Below are 19,285 nucleotides of genomic sequence, written 5' to 3'. Positions count from 1 at the left end.
GACTAAAAGAACAGGTGTAAAAGTGGCTCATCAGTATTCTTCATTACAATATAATTGATTTCGTGACTATCTGCAATTTACACTCATTCAAGAGATATTACTTCCAGGTGACATTTATATTCTCATTATTTTGGATAAATTTAGGATGAAATACTATGCTTTATTTAAGACTAGGTATATTGCACTTGCTTGGTTTCCTTTCATCTTGGCTTTGCAACTATTATTAAAAACAAGCAAAAACTAGAGGAGATGGGAGTGTGGGACTGAAATGCAACATTTCTGTACCATAAACCAAGCACTCAAAAGTCAGCAATTACAGGATCAAAGGTAAAAGCTCACAAGTATTTTTTTTTCTTCTATTCTTAAGTATAAAATTACTAATGCTGAAAATCTCTAGCAATTGAAAAGTTACAGGGAGCTGAGGTAAACTCATTCAAGGTCCAGATAAAGCAACTGGAATGATCTTATGCTGATAGACACAACTTTAATTTGAGTGAGAGATTAGGTCATAGAGTGGCTTTTAGTCGCTTTGCATCAAGAAAGTGAAATTATATTCCTGTTTTGCATTGCTCAGAATGGAGATGGAAACACAGAGTTGAAATGTTTCATAACGTTACTCTAATTCAGTCAAATTGTTTGCCATTTTGCATTCCAAATAGTTTCTTGACTAATACAGAAATGGGAAGGCTTCCCAAGATGGACAGAAAAGAAATACAAACTCCAGGGCTCCCTGAATTTCCCTTTGTCATTCATTTCTCATTCATCTTTGGTGGTATCTTCCCAGAGCAGAGGACTGCTAGGAAACTAGACATTGAAATGGTTAAATTTTGTATAAAACATTGTCATGTTTTATATATTCATGCATATACTGTTGTCTCAGATACAACATAAGCAACATACAATATGTCCTCTATCACCATCCCGTGTGTATTTTCCACTCTTTGTAGAGGGCCAGTAGCAATCAGTCCCTGAAATAGTGGTAAACTCCTTTGTGCTTTGACTGGAATATTCTCCCATGTATTCCCTTTTCTCAGATGGTATGAGTTTGCTGGGAATTCTCCTCATCTGAGATTTGTAAATTGCTGTTCAAGAAATTGCCACTGATTCCTTAAACTAAAAGATGTGGGTGCATCATAAAGGTCTGAAACAGGCAGAAAGCTTCCTGGTTGTACACATAAGTTTCCATTCCCAATTTAGCTGCCATTCTCAAGGATAGGATTTTTGCCTGTGGTCCATAATTATGGAGCTAGAGAAGAATATAGGGGAATATTTAGGTTACATGTCAGCCAGATCACTGAATAACTCTGTGTAATGGTCAAGTAGTAGAACAAGCTACCAGGAAGGTTATGCCATCCACATTTCATTTCTCAAAACAAGCTAGCTAGCTGTTATTAGATAATTAATCCCGATGGAGAGACCAAGGACAAACAAAACTGAACAGTAGTTGTTTCTCCTTTTCGTCTGAAATGATTCCATAAATTGCTGTTATGTAGAAATCAATAGCTGATCTGTTAGATGGATAAAGCCCAATCAACAGATAAAATATAAATGAAGCTGTATCACACTGAATTGGGTCAAATTTCATTGGAAATGGGTCAAGCCTTTGGGAATCCTTCCCCACTGTTGATTATAATGAGCGCACAAGGTTTTAAAACCAGCTTACAGGTTTTAATCTGCAATAGCTTATGGTATGATGAATTACTGCTGTGTATGTTCTTTAATTAAGCAGTGCTTTATGAAGCAGTGTAGTTGTACCATTGTAAACTCTAGCCTGATACAGCAAAGTCCTGAGTCAGTCTTGAAATACTAAATTGATTGGGCATTCAGGACTTCCAGCATCTCATATAGTCAAACCTTTAATCTGACAGACAATGCAAGAGACTTCATTTTCCACATGGATTAAATATTCATCTGGGACTATAGCTCCTTTTAGTTTTTAAGGTATTGTTCCACGGTCTACTTTGATCTCTGAACCAATATTACTACTAAGTACCCAATTGTAGAAATTATGTTCTTGATGCATATGAAATACAAATCCTTATTTCCTTCAAGAAACGTGGTTATACCAGGCATGTGAAATTCTGCTGTAATGCCTTCTCCCAGAACTACAAATGTAAAAGGGGTACATAGAATTTAGTTATTGCAAAAGTGTCTGTACAGGTAATCGCATGTCATTTTCAATGTTTTTTTGTGGTTCTGCTTTGTTTTTGACACATGCACAAACTGACTGTCCTTGCCAGGTGAAAATGAACTTCTGAGTTTGAATGATAAATTTGTTCTATTCGGTAACTGAATATTATGGATTTATATTGAAAGTGATTTTGGTTGGTTCACCAATTAAATGGTAAGAATGTAGATCCTCAGAACTTTTCCTCAGATATTTGCCAGTTCTTTAACTCCTTGCATGCCCATATTTACACCAGCATTTTTCTGCTCTGCATTTACACTGAAATATGGCACTTCTAAGCCCTAGTACTCAGGAAAAATTAGGTGTTTTCTCCCAAGAAAGCGTGCTGTCAGATGCAACTATGCTCAGGATGTTCCTGTGCCTAGCAGGCAGAACACCCAAATGAAAAGTGCATAATTCAGATGTAGTTCCATCCTCCACTCGATGCAAAGCAGGAATTTGCATAAAAACCTCTCTATTCTGAAGTTACTGAACTCAGGATATATCCTGAGATATATCTGGGGTGAATTTCTAAGTCATTAATGCTGGTACTTTTTTGCTGTGTATAAATAACTACATATTCATTTACTACAAAGAAAGAGCAAAATGACAGTCCAGAAGCTGGAACATTCATTTGGAGTAGGGGAGAGCTGAGTTTAGATCCCTCATCCAGATTTTTCTGAGAGGGAACTTAAACTATTATTTAATGTATCTCAGAGGCATGGTCCTGTGACTGACCTAAGAAGCTAAGTGGGATTAACAGGAATTCCTTTTTCTTGGCATAAAAAAGTACTGGGTCAGTTCTAGCATATATTTGCACTATCAATTATGCCCATATTTGTGTTTTTCCTTGGTGCCTAGGTCATTGAATCTCCTGGCCAACAAAACTAGAAACAGAAATAGAAATTCCTTAATGTATATTTGAACAGTCATAGACCTTTGAAGTGTTTTATTAACAGGAAAACCTAAACAATTAGCTTAAACTACTTAAATCAGTAGGAAATTTAAAGAGAAATCTTAAGCCCAAATATATCCATGCACCGGCAGTCATCTTTGACTGAACTCAGTTTCTGTTGTTTGTGTGCTCCCCTCTATTTGTACAGGTGTAAGTGACAGCTGGATTATTGTTTGTTAGCATGTGTTGTTTTCTTCAGTGGCCTTTTTGCAAACCTTTCTTTCAAACATTTGTTCTTCAACTCTTTTCAAAGCAATGCTACTCCTTGCAATACATCATTGTGTAAGAAGAGAATAATTTATTCATTCTATGTTTTAATACATCTTTCTTTTTTAAGATGGTCATCTCAGGAGGTGAAATCTGTGTTACCTGTGATAGCCATGAAAAGTCAAACAACTTACCCAGATACTTGCATCTGGGCAAGTTGTCTTGATCCAACTTAAAGAAACATACAGGCAATTCCAGAAGAAACTGAATCATCCTTCAGTATGTGTTTATGGTAGATCAAGCAAATCATGCTCTATAGAAGTGCCTGTTTTCCTCCACAACTTGACAGGCATAAGGTAGTTGTGATACAGAAATCTACACTGTACTCATCAAGGTTTGGACAGAGGAATCCCATCAAATCATCTTTTAACTAATAGACAATGTAGTGGCTATGAAAGGGAGGAATTAACTAGAGTAATAATTCAATAATTATAGTAAGTTCTATTCAGTTGCCTGTTCTGTAGGTCTAAAATCTGCAGTCACTTTTCATAATAATAAAGTTTAAATAACCAAGTTCAGACACTTATTATTTACTGACTTTAGAGCTCAAGAAAATAATTTGGTGCTGCTGAAGAGTAAATCAACCAAAATTAAATCTGTAAATATGAGAACTCAGAATCCTTGCTGAGAAAGCCCAAACTGTATTTTTCAGTAATGAAAATTAAGATTAAATTCATTTTAGATTCCTCCCCAGCGCAATAATTTGGAGAACACGTCAAATCTGAAGACTAGTTGCTCAGAGCAGGACTGGTAGGAATATGACCCTGAGTGACTTAGCACAACAAGGGAAAAAAGGAGACTTTACCATCCTAACTTATACTGCTTTGGTTCATAAAGTTTTCTAGTACATGTAAATCATGCTAAATGCCAAACCATACACCATCCAGAAAACAGGAAGCCTTCAGCAAGGTTGTTAATACCAGGCTGTGTTGCACTTCTTGCCCTCTCTATAGTGAACTATGAATGGGAAGATCCATACGCATTTTCCACTATTTAGGCTGACTTTAAAGCTGGTTGGGAATAAGCATTTGCTTCGAAAAGCTGAGCAAATTAGGTTTTTAATAGATAATGGTCCGATAAATTGTACTGAGTGTGTATTTATGATGCTTAAGATGAGTTGGCTAAGCCAGCATAATTGGTTAGTAACCCAGCAGCCTACGAAACGGTGCACCTTTCTTGTGTGTGGTATCTTATGTCTTCCGCAGAAGACTGTCCTGAGCAGTCTTGTGGGATGTATCACCTCAGGCTAGTAAGTTCAGTTTTAGAATGAACTTTAAGAGCACGGGAATTGTTAGTGTCATACTCGGGTTTTGGACACTTTGTGGGCTCCCTGAAGCACCTCGCTAATTGCTCATCGTCTTACACTTGATGGACAGCTGTGGTTGACTCTGTGCCCTTCTGCCTGTCCAGTACAATAAGCCAGTTTGGAATCTAGTTGCATCAGTACAGATTCTTGCATAAGTAGAGATTCCAGACACTGGAATCTCTTCAAAATTTGTTACCAACACAGAATGTTTGGTCAATCACAGGTCTGCAGGAAAAACAAACCCCAAACAATCAAACGAAACTCAAAACAAACAAAAAACAAATGCTGCATTTGGTTTTAAGTATATAATTTCAAATTTTTCTTCTTTGTAATATCATATTTCTTTTTAAAAAATATTTGTTAAAATTTACTGAATTTTTCTACATGTAGTAATTCTGTTTAATGCCTGGGAAAGAGATTAAATATTTCAAAAGTCATATTTTGCATTTTTCTATGATCAAATAAAGTTGCAAGAATAATTTATTTGTAGTAAGAAAAAATCCTTTATACAGCATTCAGCACTACAAGCTGATCTTATTAATTCATTATTTGTTTCCACCAAAAATTAAATGCTGACAAAAATTGTAATTTAATTTGGAGACAGTCTCCTTAAAACTGACTTTAAATCTTTCTTTTATTTGTGATTGCTATAAAAACAATAGCAATTTAATGTTAGAAAAATATCATACAAGTTGGCATGCTGTTACAAAAATTTGTTTTGATAACTCTGTTCAACTTTATCTTCAAGAGGCCTGTTTTCTTTCTTTGTAGAACTAAATTAGTCATACACAGGTTCCTCTAAGAAAATGTCTCATACAAGAAGCAGAAAAATTCAAATGATTTTTCACCATTCAAATTATGTGTATAGTGCTCTCTTGATTGTTAAATTACACTCTATGCTAGGTCAAGGTATAGAATAAATTATTATTTTTTTAAGTGAATGGGAATTAGATAATTTAGGAGCATATTACTGAGTTTCAGAGAGCAGGTAATTTTGTGTTTCAGCTCAATGAAAGGATTGTATGGGGTATAAAGAAGGAGGATTGTATTAAGAAAATAGGAGCATGAAATTGAACCTCTTCAAAACAGACTTACACATCTTCTCTTACTAAAATTAGTGAGCAGGTTTTCACAAAACTGGTATCAACTATTGAAGGTAACAGACAATGCACAAGCTTGATCATAAGATAGATTTAGTGTTTCCTTTCAATTGGATGTAATTGTCTTTCAGCCATATTTGTTTTAGAGCAGGTCCTGTAAAAACCTAAGACATGAGAAGCCCCACTGAAGGAAACAGAAACAGTGTATCTGAGAATATCGTGCCCTAAGTTTAAAAAAATAAAAATTATAATGATTTTTTACATTATCAAAAATGCAGTATCAATCATGTTTTCTGCTTGTTCATCACTTCATTTTTATAGACAAAATCAGGAAACTCAGTAGGACAGTTTTATAAACCAGAGTCATAAACCACGTAGCTATGCTGTTCTGGTTGGTGAATCGCTGCTTTTGAACTGGGCCTAGTTGAATGATACCTGTAACTCTCTCTTTGAGAGAGTACTGTAAAACTTAAAAATGGTAGAGATGATATACCCAAAACTGTTGATTGGTTTTGAGGAACTTAGACTCTCCATATATGAGATTAAGGACTTAACAATAGGTAAAAAGGCCAGTAAATAATATTTCTTTTGGAAGTACATGAGTTTTAAGGATATACATTGCTGTTTCTCAGGGCTCTGATATCTCCAGGATTACCAGCTGTAGCTTTTGGCAGTGAAGCATGGCTAAGCAGTGTCCATGCCCTCCCATCATTTCTCTGTGCCTCCCACCACTTGTGTCTACTGCTCACCAGAGGTCTCTCTTGTCAGTCCTTCTGGTCTTGCAAAGTATTTTGGGTATGCTGGAGGTGGTGGGGTGTGTGCCAAAGCTGTGAAGGGGTTCAGTATTTTGAGGATAGAAGCAGGAGTGGGAAAGGACTGTGTTGTTAATGGCTAGTACAGAAGAGTCCATGAAGTTTTCACAGAATCACAGAATATGCCGAGTTGGAAAGACCCGTAAGGACCATTGAGTCCAGCTCCTGGTCCTGCACAGGACTATCCCCAGGAGTCTCACCATGTGCCAGAGAGCATTGCCCAAACTTAAACTTTGTCAGGCTTTGTCTTCATGGTCTCTCCAACTGTCTCTCCAACTTACACACACAAGAAATATTAGAAAACCCATGACATGCTATCCTTGAGTAAAACAGCAGCTTAAAAATCTACCAGAATGCCTGGGGGCATGCTGCATAGGGAAGAAATAACCCAAGTAATGCAGCACGTTGACAAGGTTTTGATACCAGTTGCAGAAGTGAGAATCGGTTTCCTGAGAAATTGCAACACTGCTGTCCTTTACAGCTCAGGGATGAAAAGCATCAGCAGAAACAGTCCATGAATAGGATATGTGAGTTATAGAATATTCTCCATTTCAGTGAGAAACTTCCATTTCTGGGAATATATCCACTGCTGCCTGCCAGAAATAATTCAGTCAAGCAAGGCAAACTAAGATACAGTTCAGTGTTGGTGCTGTACATGGAAAACAGAGGTGATGCCAAACAGCAGCACCCTCCCATTAATGGTGTGATTGAAAAGGAGCCAGCGAGTCCTTGCAGCAATGCCAGAGCAGAGGAGGATGCAACACAGCACTGTTCTGTTCAGCAGCTGTGCTTTCCCCCATGCTTACTCATGCTACTGGTGCGATGAGGAGTAACATGGTCTACCTGAGTGAAAAAAGTAATTTAGGCAGGATGGGCTTTTGGCACAGGCAAACCTTAGCAAGAGGCATGAAATATGTGCCATAAATCCTGGCCCCTTTGTTGTCTCTTCTCTTTCCTGGTACTGGTCCTACCAGGACAAAGACCAGGACATCTCTGTTCCTCAAAGTCAGATGGTGATACCATTGAGGTGAAGAAGGCATCAGGAATAAGGAAAGGACTGTAACTAGAATTTGAGGCGCTAGATTTCCAAATGTGCACGTGAAGATCCAGGCACTGGTCTCACACAAGAAGGGTGATCGCTTCTTTAGGTTTTGTTTCATATATTTCTGGTTTCTGTGTGCTCATAGTTTTGATCTTTATTGTCTTACATCCTGTGTTTCGTGTTTAAATCAAATGACCCTAAATCTAGAAACAAGAAATTTGTGCTAGATTTTTCTGTTTTTCTAGCGAAAATACAAGGAAGCAAGACAACATTTTTACACCTTTTACTGAAAAGCAGTAAGAGCACTTGTTTGCATTGCTAGCTCCCACTAATCTGTACATGCTATTGCAGATGAAGGAATTTTTATAAGACGGTGAAGAGACAAAAAGTGTACCTAAGTTTTAGTAGTATTTTTCTAATATGGTTTTGTATTGAGATTCTTCAAATTTGGGTAGTTAAAGATTTATGGCCAAGTATGTAAAGTACTTACTCTTTGTAATTCTGCTACCCATATAAAACACATGATATAGATTATCATTCTGTTCCATTCAATATCTTTTTTTTTCCCCTTCTGGAAGCATTCTATGACTTAAATTTCCCTTGAATGCTGTAACTAGTGGTAAGATGTACTCAGGTACATATACACTGAGGTACGTACTCACTTCAAGTAAGATTTTAAACCCTCTCCCACAGTTTAAACACCATGGGTTTGACTTTCAGACTTGTCAGAAATAAAATTTATGGGACAATTGGCTTTTGTAGGTAGCTTACACTAATACTTTTCTAGAAGTTTCAGGAAAAAAATTTAAAAATATTTTTAAAAGGTTTTTAGCATTTTCTGCTCTGAAATTCCTCTTACTCTCATACTCTAAACAAGCCTCAGCTTTCTTTACTTATCGTGCATCTACAATTTTAACATTGTCTCAGAGAAAAGGCAAAGCATTATGTTAGAACAGTTAGGCAAATATCACTCTCATTTGAAGCACTAGAATTTTTCAGCTTTTGATCCCAGTTGTAATGAAAACCTGATGACATCAGTTTTGTACTGTGGCTTTCCAGAGTTTTGTGCCTCTTACAGAGGTTACTGAACCTAGTTTTTTATGCCCAATCCATTGTAAAAATTTTAACCATTCTTCACTCCCATACTGCAATAGTCATACATGAGAAAAAATGCATACTTATGCTTTTCTAGTTTTAATCCTCTTTTCAAGGATGTTTACCTTGTATTATATTTCATTCCTACAGGCAGAAATTCTGTCCTCCTCTAACAAGATAATGTTCGAACTAAAAAATCATCATTGCTGTATGCTATCAATTTTCTGGGCAGAATAGATTCTTTCAAACCTTGAGTGTTTTGTCAAACTGTTTTCTCTCAGTACGTAAAATATCAGTTTTAATTCTTAAAACTCTTAGAGGAGTGTATTTAATGTTATGCACAAAAACAAGACTATGCTTATCCATAAAGGCTTGTGTGTTCTGGGTCTGCTGTGCCAGGCATTATTCCAGAGCTGTCAGGTGTATGATATAATTGCTCTATATCAATTATTAAATCCTTTATTATTTAGAGTAATTAAAATTTAATGGCTGTAGCTTTCCATGGAAGTCTCTTTCTCTTAATGCTAGTCTGTTTCCTGTAGCTATTCCAGATGAAGAAATAAAAGGAAAAATAAATCAGAATTTAAAATGAAATGGCACAACAATGATATCTACCATATTTTAGGAAATTTTTGAAGCAATCATTATGGATAAAATCAGTGACTTTTACTTCAAAACTCTTCTTTGTATCTTAATCAGTTTTCTACACCACCTTTTTTTGCTCTTAGTAAAACACATTGTTCCTAATTAGTACTAAGAGGAAATCACTGTTGGATCTTTTTCCTCCTTTCTGGTTTTCCCAGTGGATTAGTACAAAGAGATTACTCAAAACAGGTTAAAGCAAGTGGAAGTTTACTGAATTAGCAGGAAAATGGAATTCTTTCTCTGGAAGTGAGGTTTTTAAAAAGTTTCAGTTGAAGTGTGTTTCTTATCTCTTGAATACAAGATCAGCTTTCAGATTTAAAAACAAAAATCTCAATAAACCAACATAGTTTTCTGAATGAGCTTTCTTTTGAAAAGATTTTTTTTTCCCAGTAAGTTTTAACACCATTAGATTTTAAAAGGGAAAAAAAAGAAATAGTAGTGGTGATAAATTTTGAAACTCAAGACTAGAATTCATCCTACTAAAATGTGCTGGTAGTATCTGAAGGAAGCCAAACTACTTTATCTTCATGAAAAGCCTGTATCAGGATGGATAAATTCTGAATTGACTATCATCTCATATTTCAAAACTGCTTTGGTCTCATCCTGACATACATTCACATACACTTACATTTTAAATAAAACCATCAAATGGAAATTTATAGAGTGAGAAATATCATTGTAGGAGTCTGTTGGCTGGGCTGGCACACAAAACATTTCAAATGCTGGTGCTTGAAATCCCAGTCCTTCTTTTGTAGACAGCACCTCTCATGAGATGATCCATCTCCTGGATCTGTCTCTTAAAGGCTGTGAGAACTGAGTAGGGCATGGTCATTTTTTCTAACTGCTGAGCTTTCACAGCTGCCTGAGGGCATGGGGATGCACAGCCTCACCACCTGCACCCCTCAGCCAGTGCCACGGGCTTTGAGAAGCCACTGCTGCTTGTAAAATGCATCTCTGCCCATGGCAGGGGGTTTGGAACTAGGTGATCTTTAAGGTCACTTTCTATGATTCTAGAAACATTCAAAGTAGCATTCACGCACACGTTTTTCTCACTCTATGAATCGTGTAACTCTTGAGTTAGGTGGCATCCTGGCATTGCATAACATTTCTTGTTTCCTCACTCCCTAGCGTGCCGTCCCTAACTATAGCAGCGACAATCCCTCCCTTATGGGAGAACAGAGTACCTCCCTGAGGACAGGGAAATCCAATCTGCAATCCCATGTGACTTCTGGATAGGGAGCTGATTGTCAGGGGAAGGCTAGAGTTGGGAAGTCTCAAAGTCTGTGGCTTTCGATGGCACTTTGAGTGACAGCTCTCCTGTTGATCTCAGCAGAGGAAACTGAGAGAGCGATCTAGGGGAGTATCACTGCCTGGGTGCCCTTGGAGTCTCCCCTATATCTCAGTGAGGGTGTGCTTGCAGTTGCAGCTTATTACACAAGTGGGCTTTTTGTTGCTCTAAATCTTTTCCTGAACAATTTCCCAACTATTCCAGAATAAAGTATCTGGAATCAACCAGACTAGGCGATTAAAAATGGGATTTCTTGTATAGGAAGAAGCCCTGGCAGTTACTGTACAGATGACAAAACAGAAAAGAGCGTAGAGTTTGCAGCATTTTATGACTGTGTTCAAAACTGCCTCAGATACCTTATTTAGTATCTTAGGACGAAGGCAGCAGGAATTCTGTCTTTGGCTTTGACCCTGAATAATGAAGATATTCAAAGCTCTTCATGTGCTACAGTGTTTTCACAGGCCACCTGGTGTAATGGCAAGAGTGGTTATTCGAGGACATAATGAGTAGTTCATATCTAACACACATAATATGCACAGCAGCTGCTGCTCCCCTCCCATCTCAAGCATGGTAACTGTGAAACTCCAACCTTTAAATAATGCCCCCTTAACTCTGAAAAAGTTTAAGGATGTAGTATGTAAGGAAGAAGCCAGAGCATTTCATTTTTGGACCTCTCAACTGAAGCAGAGAAGGCACAGCCTGCTGGGAGGCTGCTCAGCGGTGTGTTGAACCTTCTCCTCCCAGGGGAGGGAAAACACAGCCCTGACAGAAGGTAAGGGAAGGCCCTAATCATAAAATCATGTGTATGCATCCAAATGTGCTATAATGGGGGCTTTGTGTTGTCCCTGTGTGGTGCGAGATCACCAGAAAGCAGGCATGCCTTGCTAAGTGGAGGGAAAACAATCTTGTTGGGAGGCAAAATTACTGTCATCATCCACTGGTCAAGCAAACATCTTCTGTGCTGGGAGTCATTTTTATTTCTGTCATGTTATGCACTTAAATTTGGCTATCATATGAATTAGGAAGGGCCAAGAGCCCTCAAAAGGAGAACTGCATTGTGCAGTTCATTCTGTACATTTGAGCAGACACCAAAAACACGGTGGCAGACTTGGCAGCCATGTGCAGGTCAGCTGAAGCTGTCCACAGACCAGGGCTACTGTCAGTTCTTGTGCTGTGCATCACCACACTGACAAGAAATCACCACATGGACAAGAAAAGCCTCTCTGGGAATAGGTAACCGTGCAAGTTTTTCTGGGTATCTCATGTGGGGTTTTAAATTTTTTTTGTCTACTGCAAAAAAATAGTTGATATTGCACAATGAACTGAATTTATAATTTCAGTTACATGAGTAAGGTGTTTAGGTAAGTGTAGTGTAACATTTCTTTTAACCATGCACAAGAAAATCAAATTAAATACTAGAATATTAAACATACCAGAGGAGGAAAAGATCACCTTGGTCACCCTGTCTTTCCTGTCAAGATATTATATATATATATATTATATCTATATATATACCCTGTCACATCTTCTGTCATGTTTGTGTGGAAAGCTTAAATACTGAGCTAGCAGATGGAAACTGGGATTAGGTCACTGTTTTGTGTGTCTTGCGTTTTTCAGCTGTATATGCATTTTACCCTGGTGAGTCAGAAAAGATTGACAACAGTGCTGTTCCTGGTTTTTTCTCCCCTAAATGACACTGCTTGGTGAATTTGACTTAAGTTCATGAGTAACTTTTGGGTTAACTAAAAAAAAAATTATCTGGTAATTTGATAATCATTGAAATCTTTCTTTTGCCGAACTCTCCTGATAATGCACACTCTACCTACTCATACTGAGTTTCCAGGACACCAGAGAGACAATAATTGCATTTATTCCCCTTGAACAAAATATCTGGATACATGGCTGCTCTGTCATCTTGGGCGTTTTTGGAAGCATCATAGATTGTCAAAATGGATATGCTGCTGTCCTGTGGTTTGCTATCCCTTTACCTTTGAATGAGTGCAGTAGCATGGTATATCTTGAATTGTGCCTCATAGTCTCTGATCTTTCATACTCTGAAATCAAGCTCAAGGGACAACAGAACATGGCCACAGCCTCCGTCACTGGCACCTCCACCCCCCGCACGGTCCTGCCTTCAACTGTCCCTCTCCCAGAGAGACTCTGACAGATGGAGCTGCTGCTGGGCCCTGGGATGCTGCCAGGAGGGCTTCTCTGCAGATCAGTGGCATCCGCATCCAAACCTGTCACTGCCTGGATGGCCTTTCCAACCCAGGAAGCTTTTGGGAGTTCTCCCGGGAAGTCAGCCCAAGCCTGTGTGTCTGCACAGGCTGATTCCCTAGCACACTCACTGCAGAAAATGGACTAGTGTAAGCGAGTAGAGCGCATGAGGTACTTAAAGGCATGCAACAAGTAACGAAATTATTATTTCATAATTGAGAAAACGTCTTCTCATGATGGCTGCCTGTAGTTTTACACTTACAATGTTATTCTCCACTCTAAATTCTGAGTCAGGAAAAGCACGCTGGGTTTGGCCTCTGCTAGGAAGAGGTGATTCCAAGTGATAAGTCGAAATAAATATAAATTTTTGTTAGTAGACCATTCTACATTTAGATAAATATTAATATTAAATGTTTTAATAAATTAATACACAATATTTAATAAATATTAATACACATGTATAATTACACTGTATGACTTCAAAGAATAATTTACTTTGGCAGATAAACTCTCTGAAAAGTTAAATCACAAAAGACAATGAGCAATGGAATAGGAGAAACCTTATCTGGACTGAGACGTTGCAGTTATTGCACATGCATGTATCCTAAAATATAATCATACCGTACTCATTTGTATATAAATTTTTGTCTGTTAACTTTTTTAATGAGTTAGAGTTCATCCAAAGTACTGACATATGTTTCAGTGGTTATACGATTTGATATCAGTCAATATTTTATGCTGAAATTAAAAAAAAGTCTGACTTCATATACAACCTCATTTAGAACTATCTAGGATTTTGTTAAGCATCCTAAGAAACAGGAATTTTTATTCAGAAGAATTAACGTTTGCTCTGTACACTTGCTTCATCGCAACCATCGTTATGCTTCATGGATGATCTGCCTTCATTACTGTATATTTGTTTATATAGAATCACAGAATATTCCAAGTTGGAAGGGAGCCACAAGGATCTTTGAGTCCAAGTCTCAAGGGAATAGCCCATACAGGGAATTGAACCCATGACCTAGGTGTTATTAGCACAGTTTTAACCAACTGAGCTAATCTCAGGGATTTCTCAGTTTCTTGAATGAAAGCTATAATGATGGTGTTAACAATTCTCATTTTAAGAAATAATTGTTCTAAACTCAAAGCCTTTATATTTTATTTCATCATGTAGCTCTTTGATGCCTAATGTATAAACACTTAAGATATTTAGGTACTAAATCTACATGAACTATATTACTAAATTTCTATGCAAGTCTAGACATAAGTCTAACAAACAAAGTAAGAGACAGATGTATAATCAGGAAAGTAGAAACAAAGCTTAAGAAGAATCAGTAAAAATAATTTTTATATGTTCTTAAAAATACAGGTTCTTGAAATTTTTATAGAAAAATCTACTCAGGCTACAAAATTACTAGGTTTTTTATGAGCTCAGGTTACTTAATGATATTTTATTTGCAACTTGCCTACTTGCTTGCTGTATCTGGTTGGCTAAATACCATTACTAATGTAGTGAAATAAACTCAAGGTTCAGACTGCTTAGCTTTTATCCTGACTCTAAGGATACCCTGTTTGGCCCTTGTCAGGTTTGACTTTTCTGTCTGTTTTGCTTTATGGATGAATGGAAGATTCATAGCCAGAGAACTGGCTATGAGGAGTAATTATCACTTGCTATATATACTACTTGCATAACTCAGGATTTCCTGTGTGCTGTGTATGTCTGTTTCCAAAACCGTGGAATATGGGATTTCATAAATAAAATACTAGACAATAACTTCAAATAAAGGAAATAGTTACGAAGGAGTTAAAGATGAAGGTAATATTTCTTAGGGCAAAACAGATTTTAAACTCCAATTACAAGCATAAAAACTGTGGTAATTCAAATCCTTGCAAAGGTAACATATTTTTCTTCCTTGATTCTCTCTTTTCTGGCAGCTTCTGCTGAAGAATAATCTTTTATCTGACCTGACATTTTCTTCCTTATTTGAACTGTAATTCTTAATCTCAGCATTTTTGTCTTTAAACAAAGAGAAATGGTTGCCTGCAAATGGATGAAATTCATGGAAAAGGCTTTGCTCATTCATTATTTATAAGCTTCTATTGTGATTTATTTTTTTTTTAATTGGAAACTTTCAGCTTGTGTTGGTTACTGCTGATATGTGATAAGGATAACTGAAAAGCTTCTCAGTCCTGTCTGACAAGGATATATTATGAAAGTTAAGATTACATTAATTTGCTAAGACTTTCTACATGAACCACAACATGAAATGTTTCTGTATTTATTCTGAAGAAAATTAGCTTCCATCATGCTTAGTTTCATTTAGCATAGTAAAAGCATTTGAAACAGCATTTCCAGCTTTTGTGATAGACCATTATTTTGTGAAACAGCTTTCAAAATGAGTGAGACAGGTAGGGCAGGTTAGAAGAGACTTTGCAGGCAATTTGCACAGGATTTACTGAAATGCGGGAAGTGTTCTCAGACTTGGCATCAGTTTGCAGTCTCCAGCTTAGGATTTTCACTGCCTGTGTTTGGACCATCTTTTTTCCCATGTCTTGCTCTCTGAACACTTTCGGTCACAGGATTGCTGGCGCTCAGTGCAGCACATGAGCTCCTCAGGAGCCTTTACAGAAGGCAATAGTGGCAATGAGAAAGAAGTCCTAAGACCCCACAGTGACAAATGATTGCTACATGAGACTGACAGCGTAAAGTGTTACAGAAAAGCATTCACTCCTTGAAAGGAAACGTGAGCAGAAGCTAAACTGGGGAAACGGAAGCCTCTGGACACCATAATGTAATGTTTCTGAGCACCATTCATCCTGTCTCTGGACTGAGCCTATCAATGAGTTGCCAACAGCTTGTCAGTGGTGGGCTTTCAGATAGGTTAGATGTGTCTTTGAAAGTGTGAATAGTTGTGCAGTGCCATGATTTCTGGTTCTGGTCTAGGAGATTGATTTGAAACTTGAGATTAAAATCTTTCCAAATTTCAGTCATTCTCTTCCTAAGGATTTTTAAGCATTTCATGTGTGTATGGACCATGCTTAGTTTTACCTGTTGGCAACCACTTGGGCATTTTCCAAAACTCTTCTGAGACATGACGGATAAATTTTCCCCATAGCTGCCAGCAGTCTTGCTGAGCTGTGAGGCATGGGTGAGGAACAATGTGCAGGGAACTACATTTTTCTGTTGTAGGACAAGGTTTAATAATATTGGTTCCTGAGATAGGCTGCTAAGAGCTGAATATGCATCAAGATATTCTAATATGCTAAGCATCTAATCACTCCCACTGAATTAGGATGGTTAAGCAAAAGGGGTAGTTGACAAAGAGCGGGATAAGAAATTGTTAAACTGCTGTCAGAGGAAAGTTTTAAGGGAGTGAAGAAGTAGGAGAAGCTATATAAAAAATTTTTATAAGCTCTTCAAGGAGGAGTCATGGAGGCAGCCCCTTATGCAGGGATGTTTTTTCAAAACAAACTAAGACCCATCTCTTATGCATTACAAGTGCTTTCCCTCATCCTTAAACATCTCTCAGTAGAAACTGTCTTTATGAGGTGTAAATTAAATACACTTACAAAAATATGGTGGAAATGGAAATTATGACATATAGTGAAAGGAACTGAACCTAATCATTGTCTTATCTGGAAATTCTCAGTGTAAGTGAATACAGTCATTCTGGCAATCATAATACTGCTGTGCATTTTGCTAAGTTTCTTTACTCAACTAATATCTGTTGTAGGATGACTCTTTTTATTTTATTCAACAAGAACATGTAACTACCTGATATGCCATTGAAAATCTTCTGTATTAACTTTGTGAAACATGAGCCAATTATTTAGTGGTAGTGTGTCAATTTGTCTGGAGTTACTTAAAGTGGGCTATAAAATTCTGTAATAAAATATGCAGAAGAAAAAATTTTAATATTCCTCTAAGATTAGCTCAGTTCTTTGTTGGCAGAAAGCTTTCATCTCGGCCATATAAGTAATCTATTCTGAGACAATTAATTAAAAACAAGGATTAGTTGTTTGTAATTCTGTGAGATAGGCATAAATTTCACTCACATATTTCTGGACCAGTTTTCTCTGTGTTGGTTAGTTTTCATACTTCTTTGTTCCTGCTTGAAAGAACAGCTGCAGATTCAGGTTCTGAAATTTCACCACTCCTGTCATGGTATTGACAAACATTATCTCACAAAGCCAGTATATTTTCCCCCAGTATTTTTCTTCTGCATTTTAACGTGAGCTGAGGGATTTCAGTACAACCTCTCAATCGTGAGTGTGGAAAGATCTAGTTAAAAATAATGGAAGCACTAGAAAAAGAAGTCATATTGTGAATATTGGACAAAGCACTTTGTTGGTGTGTTTCTTTGGAGGAGTTCCACTTCCTCCTGTCCTTTTGTTGTTGAACACTCAGAGGTTTCAACAGATATGAGCTACAGTATACTAACTTTAATAATGTAGAATTTCCAAAGGAAAGTGGATGAAATGACATATAGAAATGTAGAACCTGCACTCCCATTCTTATCTGTGTTGATCTATGCAAGACAGCAGAGAGCCATAGTCCTGCCTCCTTGCTTCCTTTATTTAATATTTGGGGGTGACTTTGTCACTGATCAGCACTTGTGCTTGGGGATCCGAAAAACCAACAGCCATAGTTGTACTCATTGCTGGGAGAACAAAATCTTTTGATGTCTCCCTCTCAGCATCCCTGTAATCACACTATGAAGAGGATAATATATCCTTTCTCTCAATAAAAATCTGCTCTATTTCCCTCATAGACTGATTCCCCCAGTTGTTTAAGATATCAAATATCTTTATGGCTTTTCTTGACTTCGATAAAGCTTGGCATATTCTCTATGAACTGTCCTTTCCTGTTTGTAAGGGACAAGGCATTATAATATGGTTCCCTGGTACTAAATGTTGGAGGTTTTCCTCACAGTCTTGGGTTTCTAAGTCAAAAAAATCTTGATCTTCGGTCTGGCCTGGAAGATTGTTTCTCCAGCTACCAAGCTCCATTCCTACAAGGGCTAGCTCCTGGTACCCAGCCTAGCTAGTTGTAGGCTACCTCATCAGGCACATTCTCGGTGTTACTTCATTTGTGAAGGAAGCCATGTAAGAATATATAAATGTTGAAAAGGAATGACATTGTATGTCACATGAAGTAATCACAGAAAAACTTTCTCAGTTGTGGTACTTTAATCAGACCACAGATTTACACTGCCTTCTTTGTATGCTTCTCCACATGTTACCGTGCTTCTCACATCTAATCTAGTCCAAGCTCCATAAATGGTTGTGGAACAATTACTCTTTTCTATGTTTATCAGAGCTGTTAGACTTCAGCCTGTTGCTGTAAAGTTGTGGCTAGACCAACATCAAGGTGCACATCTTCCTCTGTACTGGTATCAGTAGATGCTGTGGACCATTTGGCATCTAATGTGCACACTGTATATTGATATGCATTCTGATGTTTGTCTCCTCTCTAGGTAGTACTTTGTTGTTTCAGATCTACAGGTAAAAAATCTGTCATGATACAAATACAAATTAAAGTGAATCAGTTCTGGTTTTAGCATTAACCATTTTAGCTTTTAGATGACTAGTAGGAATATTTCATTTACAGTTTACAACTGTCAGGATTTTATTCATATACCTATTTCACAAAGAATTTTCAGTCGGTGACAGCAATTATAAACTTATATTCACTCCTAAGAGTATATGATACCATGTGGATGGGCTCTATAAACTGCTGCTGGAGACCCGAGGATTATGCTTTTATTCCAAACTAGTCTTAGGGCCTTCCAAGTGGATCACATTCATGTGAAAGGAAAATTAGTCTTCAGAACTGCAAACTCTAGCTTTTGATGCGGTAGCAAATGCTACCCCAGTGTACATTACTGTGTACATAATTTTAATAATAAAAATAATGATTTATGTAAGGAAAACTTTTACCTGCTGTGAGCTCCCAGGTTAGTATTAGTCAGCCTGTAGATTTTACTAAAATGGAGCTAGATACTCCATTCAGCAGAGCTGAAGTGGCAAAATCACTTTGAGTGAGAAAGGAGAAAAGCTTAATGTGGAGCTGTTGGGTAAAATACAGTCTTTTCAAATTTGCCATCTAGTTCAAGATCATCAGCTCCCAAAATCATTGTCACAAATAGGGCCATGAGCTCAGAATTTAAATGTAAATTGCATGCCCAGACATGGAGGCCTGAAAGTCCTATGTTTCTGTTGAGCTAGCTCATCAAAGAAAACCATAGCCAGTGTGCCTGTGGTTTATAAGTCTGATCAAAATATAAAAGTTTTAGTGTAAGAGTAATAATTTAGTAAGTTCCTGCACTTCTAAGCCCTACTGAAATCCCAACAGAAATTACAGAAATTCATTCATGCCAGATGAATGAAT

At 37.3% G+C, this 19,285-nt stretch overlaps 1 protein-coding gene across 2 annotated transcripts in view; it reads left to right on the top strand.

The window, feature by feature from the left end:
- The window catches only part of GABBR2 (gamma-aminobutyric acid type B receptor subunit 2), a 467,784-nt gene that overhangs the window by 284,643 nt on the left and 163,856 nt on the right, over positions 1-19,285 (top strand). The window lies entirely within an intron of this gene.

The sequence above is a fragment of the Myiozetetes cayanensis genome, unplaced genomic scaffold, assembly GCF_022539395.1.
Source record: "Myiozetetes cayanensis isolate MyiCay16 unplaced genomic scaffold, myiCay2020 scf1, whole genome shotgun sequence".
Lineage (NCBI taxonomy): Eukaryota > Metazoa > Chordata > Aves > Passeriformes > Tyrannidae > Myiozetetes > Myiozetetes cayanensis.
This window is presented reverse-complemented; position numbering and strand designations above follow the sequence as displayed.